The following is a 9,108-nucleotide window of genomic DNA, read 5'->3' on the forward strand; positions in this document are numbered from 1 at the left end:
AAAATTTTTAATTATACAGTTAAAAGATTTTTTTAAAAAAAATTTTCTGGATAAAAATGTCCTCAGTCTATGTTTTTTTAGTTCTGTATGGATCAAGGTGCTTTACAAACTCTACTGCATGCATCACATTCCTCGTATCATTCCAATGAGATAACTAATACAGATGACTTTTAGCGGTTTTACAATAAAATTCCATAAGAACCTGGGAAATTGGCCCAAGCAATGGAAGAGCTAAAACCAGTGTATTGATCTAAAAGTATTTTCCATTGCTGAGAATTCAAACCTGAAATCTAAAATAGAAAAAAAATGTATTCCATATTACTAGGAAGATTAGCTTGGGTTTTTTCTCCAGTACATTTTCCAAGAATTTGGTCTCCTATTAATTCATCAATGCATCAATAAAGCAAATTGATTAAATGCTTACTGTGTGTTAGGCATTAAGGATACAGATATAAATCATTTCTATATTCAACATTATTGGGATGTGATTGCTGATCTATGATCTATAAGCTTTCAAAAGAATTTTAGAAAACAGAAAAGGTACAACAGAATTGGGAAAGGACAAATACCACCCTCATTTCAAAAAGAGGGAAGAGGAGGAAGTCCTCTAGTCCATTGAGCTTCTGGGGGAAGGGGGGAATAATTTTATCCTCCCCATCAGACTTTAGTTTTTCCCTTTCCAGCTTCAATCCATTGCTCCTAGTTATGCCCTCAAGGGCTAAGTAAAATAGCTCTAATCCTTCCAAGGGACAGACTTTCCAGTACTTGAAGATAGCACCTTTCCCCACCAATTTCTTCTTTTTTCCAAGATCCAAAGTTACTTCAGTTGATCCTCATATAGCACAGACTTGAGGCTTTTCACCATACTGGTTGCTGCTCTCTAGAATATCAAAGTCATTGCTAAAATGTAGCATCCAAATGAACACAATTCTCTAGATGTCATCTTACATGGGCAGAGGAATATTCATCTCTCTCGTCCTGAATATCATGCTTATCTTGACACAGTTCATGATCATATTTGCTTTTTAAGTTTCAATATCCCACTATTGACTCCTATTGCACTTCCAGTTTACTCACGTCCTAGATCTATTTCAGATGAACAACTATCTGTCCATACCTCCCTGCCTTATAGTTGTGACATTGTTGTTTTTAACCCAAATATAAGAATTTAGATTTATCCCTATTAAATTTCATCTTAACTTAATTTGGCCCAATGTTCTAGCCCATCCAGATTTTTTTCTGAATCCTCTTACCCAGTGTTAGCTGTCTCTCCCATTTTCTTGTCATAGTCACATTTCACAAGTATGCCTTTATCTAAGCCATGTTAAACAGCAGAGAAATAAAGATGTAGATTCAAATGTAGATTCACTTCCTAGATGATACTGGACCATCAATGATTACCTAGTAAGCTCACATTCTGTCTCTCTCTGTCTCTGTTTCTCTCTATCTCTGTTTCTCTCTATCTCTGTTTCTGTCTCTCATTCTCCACTCACATAAATGTTATGAAAGATTATGTCAAATGCTTTGTTATAATCTAGGCGAACTTTATCTCCTGCATATCTCCAGTCTACCAGCCTAGCAATCTCATCACAAAAGGAAATTGGGTTAATATAGTGTGACCAGTTCTTTTTTTTTTTAATTGGAAAAGCATTTATCAAGTCCCTACTTTGTTCCAGGCCCTGTGGTCAGTAATATGACCTGTTTTTGACAAGTCACACTAGTTCTTGGTGACCACTGTTTTTTTTACTAGATGTTCATGTATAACCCAGGATAAGTTGAATAACAAAGTCAGATCATCAAAATTCTTAGACTATAATATTGGGCCAAATCTAATAAAATGAAATTAAAACAGTTCAACCATAAATTCTTCCAAATAGGTTAAAAAATTCAACTTTGCAAGTACAAGATGGAGGAGCTATGCCAAGAAAACTGACACTAGGTCTTTTTTTATGGTGTACAGGTCAACATCTTGGGATGTGCCATACCCCTCCCCCCTCCCCTGCCAAAGTATGATATTAAACTGCATTAAGACTGACATGAAGGGGCAGCTAGATGCGCAGTGGTTAAAGCACCGGCCCTGGATTCAGGAGGACCTGAGTTCAAATCCGGCCTCAGACACTTGACATTTACTAGCTATGTGACCCTGGGCAAGTCACTTAACCCCCATTGCCTGCCAAAAAAAAAAAAAAAAAAAAAAAAGACTGACATGAAGTTTAGAACCAGAGAGGTGATAATCATTTTGTAATCAGGCCACCTCTGGAACACTGGATTCATTCCTAGATGATCCATTTCACAGACAAGGGCAAGGAGGCTTCCAAAGGTCCTGGAAATCATGACATGTGAAGAACAACTGAAGGCATCCAACATGGTGTGCTTATATCAGGGGAGAGAAGACTTGATCTCTTTAAGCTCGTGAAGGGCTATAATATACAGGAAGGATTAGAAGTGTTCTACTTGATGCCAGAGGGCAGAGCTAGGAACAGTGGGTGGAAGTTGCAAAGAAGGAGATTTAGGTTTGATATCAGGAAACATTTCCTAACAATCAGAGTTCTCAAAAACTGCAGTGTATTTATTGGAAAGATTCAAGCAAATGCTGGATGACTGCTTCTTGAGTATATTAAAGAGGGGATTCTTGGTCATGTATGGTTTGACTGAGATGTCTTTTCATGTCCCTTCCACTTTTGGGATTTGGTGTTTCTGTGATCGCCTTCTAAAGGACAGACTTAGTGCTTGTAAATCATTAGTGTGTGTGTGTGTGTGTGTGTGTGTGTGTGTGTGTGTGTGTTCAGGAACTCTTAACTGTCTTTCCTTGTTCTTTTACGGGTGCTTTTTATTCTTAAACTTATTCCAAGTTACAGAATTATAAGACCCTCGGGTCTTTGCCTACTCCACTTTTCTTGTCCCTCACCCTGCTATAAATACTCAAAATCCAAAACCTCTTCGTCCACAGGCTCCCTTAAGAGGCCCCCCAAATGAAACACATGCTGCTGCCAAGCCTCTTTCCAATCCCTGCCTCTGCCTCATCTTGAAGGATTCTGGCTGGGGGAGTGAGGAGGGGGAAGTATGGAGAGTAATGAATGTCATGACTCATTGTTTTAAGCCTTGCCAGCCACAAAATTTAAAACAGAAGAGGATGATTTTTTTAAATTAAAAAAAATGTTGATCAGGCAGGGAGGTTTGTGGCATGGAGATTAGTATTATGAGAACTCCATGACCCATGCAACTAGCAGTGTGTGCAAAAAGATGCCCAATTTATCTGTCCCCTGGGTGGCACATTATCTGCCCCCTGCCACCTTCCATCCTGACCCTCCATTATGCCATGATTTCTATAGTACAGCCTGGAGGGTTACCCAGAAAAAAAATCAGTATTAATACCAGTCACTACCAAGGAAGTTGGGTTCTTTTTGTGTGTGTTTTTTCCTATTGAAAGGATGAGTCAATATTGAAATTAACTTCTGCAATATAGTTTTCTGTATTGTCTATCCACACTCATTTTTCTTAAGCACTTACCATGTGACTGGAATTCCTTTTTGGCCTTTATGTTTTTTCTTACAAATGAAAAACTCTTACAGGCACTAAACAAAGTCTTCTGGAGCAGAGCCAACATGGAGCCTGAAAAGAAGTTTTTAAAAAAAGAGCCAAAGAAACATTATTTAGGTCCTTTCATTTTTTTTATGACCAAGACCTGACAAACAAATCTTTCTTCGATGGATATATTGATCCTAATTCTTATTTTCTAGGGGGGAAAGTAGGTAACTTATTAAATTGATACTTCAGTGATACATAGTAACGATTCTAAACAACATATCTAGCATTTTAAGGACCATTATTATATTAGAAAACTGAAGGCAGAAAACCACAGGAAGGAAACAATTAAAGCCATAAGGTTCCATACATCTTTTTACAAATGTAATAGCTCATTCTATCTTTAATAGTCTGGAGGAACTATTGGCCTTTCATTTGATTCACCACCAACCTTCCTTCACTGTGGAGTGCTTGTTCTGTCGGCCACTAAATCTCAATATCTAGGCCAGAAGATAAATGGAAATACCTCCAAGAAGCAGCAACCCTGAAAGGTATCCTAGTAAAATGGATCTGTCCTGCCACTGGCCAGTTCAAAACATTCAAAGCGAAGGACTCCAGGACAGGCTGGCACAGCTGCCAAGGACACTGATTTTGAAATGAAAATCATACTGTGTGGGGAGCATGAGTCAATGAAACAATTTCCTTAGTGATAACAGTTGTCTCAGTTACAGAGATTACTTAGAATTTTCTGTTGTAGGCAGTCAGGCATTTTGATGGTTTTCTAAACCCCACTAGTCATTTCCTTTACTCGATTGCTAACTCTTCTTTCAGGATACAGTCTTGTGGCTATTTTGTGTGGTAACCCAGCAACTGCCACATATGGTACATTTTATGAAAATGGATGGAGCAATAAAAGTTGAGTTTTTATTGTTCTTATATTAAAACTCACTGTTATTACATTGAGATTGTCTAACTTGATGGAATTGTTATGAAGAAGATAATAATAGTCTTTGGTGAGAAGCATAATAGGTCTAATTAGAGACAGTATGATTTAATAGAGGTTAGACAGACTTCAGGAGATAGTAGAAGATAGAAGGGTCTTAGTGTGCCGTGGTCCATGGGATCACAAAGAGTCTAAATGACTGAAAAACAACAAATGATTTCATAGAGAATAGGTTCCTAGATTCAGAACCAGAGACATTTGTAAGCCCATCTAGTCAGTCCTCTCATTTTTCTGATGAAGAGCTGGAGCCCCAAGAGGTTAAATGATTTGCTGAAATTAACACAGGTGACAAGTGGCAGATGTCTAATATGGATTGCTTGGGCTTAATATACATTCATTTTCCCCTTCATGATGGAAATGATGGAATTATTGCTCTAACAAAGTAATATGCACTCTATATCCTAATGCTAAGTTAAAAACCTTCATCTACCATACCATGATTCCCGACCCCCCCCTCCCCATCCCCGCAAGGGACTATGCTTTTGTTAGAAGGAGGATTCCGTGGTAGATGACAATTCCTCCATAACTTCATAGATAAAGCATTGTGAGTTGCCTGGGTTCAGTCATTAAGTAGATAACTAGCAGTCATATAGCTGGTAAGTAGGAAATGTGCAATTTGAATTGAAGCCTTCTAGTCCAGCTTGCTAACCACTATGGCATTATGAGCATTAATTGATCTAAACTTTGAGCCATAGTTGTGCTATGGACTTGTTCAATCAAGCCATGTACTCTAAATCCTATGTGCTATTCACTTTCCATTGCATATATTGGATAGATTTGCTGTGGTCAAAATCTACGAAAGCTTGTGAGGCTCAGAATTATTAATAATTGCCCATCCCTCTTACAAACTTCCCTTCTGCCAGCAAGGTTCGATCTATAATCCTTCCAGTTATATAGGTTTTCATCGTTAATATCCTCATTCTCACTCATCCTGAATACCCAATAAGTTGCCAGACATTATCTTTTCTACTGTGGAAACATCTCTTGTATCCATTCCCTTTTCTCCATTCTAATTGAGTCCTTCATCACCTTTTGCCTGGACTCTGAACAATAGCTTCCCAACTGGCTGCCCTCAGATCTCTCTCCTGCTCTAATCCCTTCTCCGCACAGCTGTCAATGTGCTTTCCTTAAGTACAAGGCTGACCATGTGACTCACTCCCATGTTGAATATGCTCTAGTTGGCTCCCTATTATTTCTAAAATTAAATGTAACTTCCTATGTTTGCCATTTAAAGCCCTTTACAACCTGGCCCCAACATACCTTTCAAACCGTACTGCATAATACTCCCCTCCATGAGCACTGTGGTTCAGCCAATCTGGCTCCTTAATTCTCCTTAAATCTGCCACTACAATACCTATCCCAGGACCTTTTCATATAGTGCCCCATACCCAGAATGCACTCCCTCTTCACCCTGGCCTCTCAGAATTCCTAGTTTCATTCAAAGCTCTGTTCAAATGCCAGTTTCTATAGAAAGTGCTTTTTTTCTGATCCTTCCGAGTTGCTATAGTTTCTGCCTTCCCCACCGAAACGATCTTTTTTAATGTATTGTGTATTGGGGGACAGCTAGGTGGCACAGTGGATAAAGCACCAGCCCTGGATTCAAGAGGACCTGAGTTCAAATCCGGCCTCAGACACTTGACACTTACCAGCTGTGTGACCCTAGGCAAGTCACTTAACCCTCATTGCCCCACCAAAAAACAAAATATTGTGTATTGGCCATGCTGTCAAGCCACACCAGACTGTTAGATCCTCAAGGGCAGAGGCTAGGTGACTTTTGTCTTTGTATCTCTCATACAGTGCCTGGCACTTAGTAGGTGCTTAATAAATGCTTTTTGATTTGTTGATTGAATAGAACATTATTTAAAACACATTATTAAAAGCAAAACACATTATTAAAAAATAAAACTTGATTTTGATTAACAGGAGTGATGAAAAGCAATAGCTAACCTTTACATAAAACTTTATGCCCATTATCAAATTTAATACAACAACCCTGTGAAGTAAGTGACATGAAATCTTTTTATCCCTATTGTGTAGATAAAACACAACTGAGACTCAGATACAAAATGACTTGTTCATGGTAATAAGAGGCAAAGATAGGATTCAAACTCAGGTCTCTCCTTAAAGTATAGCATTCTTTCTCTAATCAAACTGTCTTTCATAAGAAAAAATTGTGTATGTAAATGCAAATAGATGTCTTCAAAAGAGAAATTTTTAAACGTGTGGATGCCAAATTCATATTTATTCACATTAACAATAATAAGAAGAAATTTTATGCATATAATGGTTCATTTTTTTCTGATAAACCCATTCTGGGTAGCACTGATTAATTATAATTAGTTCCAGATTAATTAATATAATTAGACAAATTAATTCTACTCCCAAAGTCAAACAGGTGTCAAACACATGGCCCACAATATTCAGAGTAGCCTGATCAAAAGTAGCTGAGAAATATTTCACAAAATGAATAAAAATACAATAAAACATAAACAATACTGTTATGTGGTTTTCTAAGTGAATACCTACCCAGAAGGATTTTTATGTATTGTTTGGTGGCCTGTCTCTATCTGAGCTTAATGTTGTTCAGTTGTTTTTCAGTCATGCCCAACTCTTCATGACCCCATTGGGGTTTTCTTGGCAAAGATATTGGAGTTGTTTGCCACTTCCTTCTTCAGCTCATTTTAGAGATGAGGAAAATGAGGCAAACAGGGTGAAGTGACTTATCAGTAAGTGCCTGAGGTAGGATTTGAATTTCAGGAATTTGAGTCTTCCTGATTCTAGGTCTGGCACTCTTTCCACTACACCACCTAGCTGCTTTTTTAAATTTAATACCACTGGTCTAAACTACCATCTACTATCATAATAAATTAAAGAACCCCTTACTTGTGTCAGGCCCAGAGTACCGTGCAGTAGTACTCTATCACTGAATACTTAACCTCCTCTAAGACCCTGCTAATTATATTTTCACCTTGCATTATGTTGGTATCATAAAGGCCTGGTACCTCTGCCAAAGTCCAATTCTAATTTATCATGACAAAGAGAGAATGCTGGATTCTCCAGTGCTGCAGGAGAGGAATGCAAGCTCTAATGGGACTTATAGATCAGTCGATAAGCATTTATTAAGCACCTACTGTGATCCAGTCACTGTGCTAAGCCCTGGGGATACACAGAAAAGCAAAAAGCAAAACAAAACAAAACAAAAAACAGTCCCTGCCCTTACACAGCCCACAATCCAATGGGGGAGACAATATGCAAATAACTTCCCCAAACAGAAGATAAATAGTAAAAACTTGACAGAGGGGAGACATTAGAACTAAGAAGAATTGGGAAAGGTTTCCTGTAGACAGTAATATTTTAGTTCAGATTTGAAGCAAGACAGAGAAGTGGGGAGAAGATGAGGACAGAGAGCAGGCTAAGCGTGGGGAGACAGGGAAAATACCCTGAGCTGAGAGATCAGCCAGCAAGGAGACAGTGTGAATGGATTGCAGAGTACTTAAGGGGTGAGAAAATTGTAAGAGGGTTGGAAAGGTGGGGGGAGCGTAGGGAGGGTAGGGACTAGGTTATGAAGGGCTTCAGAGACATTAAATAATAGATTTAATAGATATTCTGTCCATCATTCAAGGACCAAGTTAGAATGCAAGTTCTTTGAGAGTAGAGCTTGTTTCATTCTTTGTGTCCCTAGGTCACAGCACAGTGCTTGGAACACAAGAGATGCTTATTAAATAGTTATTAATCAATAGACCAGCCTATCTAAATTTGAAAAGACTCATTTCCAAAGGTTGGTCATTAGGTGATGAACTTTTTTGATACAGCAAAAACTCAGGATAAACTTGTGGTAAGATTGCAGTCGACCTAAGGAGAGAGAATACCCACATTGATGAAATCAATACTTTCTAAAGTTGAATAAAACTGATCTGAAAGAATTAACATGCTCAATTTGATTCAATAAATGTTTGAAGTAGCTACTATATGAGAGCCAATATGGCTTAGTGATAGAGAGCTGACCCTGATAAAAGAGAGACCTAAGTTCCAGGATTTCCTTAGGCACATGTTGGCTGTGTGACCGTGGGCAAATCTCTTAAGCTCTTGGTGATCCAAGAAATTTTCCAAAATCATAAATTATATATTAATTTGCCATAATGACTTGGTGAAGGAAATTTCTTAACCAGCAATTCCTCAGATGATTGAAATCACAGGACACGACCAAAGGTAAAACAAAGTTAAACTATATCAGGGCACTGGGCCAAGTCTGGGGGATATAAAAATACATATGACACAGACCTTAGTCTTGAGGTATTTGCAATCCAATGGAATGAGGTGTATGTCAAGGGTGGGGGGGGATGTTCACAAATACAATACAAAGGAAAACTCAACAAGTACAAGAGAAAGGTCCAGTCAATGTGTGATGTGAAATATTAGAAGGGAGAAATCATTTTTTGTCAGTGGCAGGAAAGAAGAGGAAGATTCAGTAAGAAAGATTTCATGGAGAAGGTGGCACCTGACTGGAACTTTAAAAAAGAGTTTCAGCTAGGCAGAGATGAGTGGAAATCCCTTTTACATCAAGGATGGTGGTACAAAGG

The sequence above is a fragment of the Dromiciops gliroides genome, chromosome 5 (genome assembly GCF_019393635.1).
Source record: "Dromiciops gliroides isolate mDroGli1 chromosome 5, mDroGli1.pri, whole genome shotgun sequence".
NCBI classification, from domain to species: Eukaryota; Metazoa; Chordata; class Mammalia; order Microbiotheria; family Microbiotheriidae; genus Dromiciops; species Dromiciops gliroides.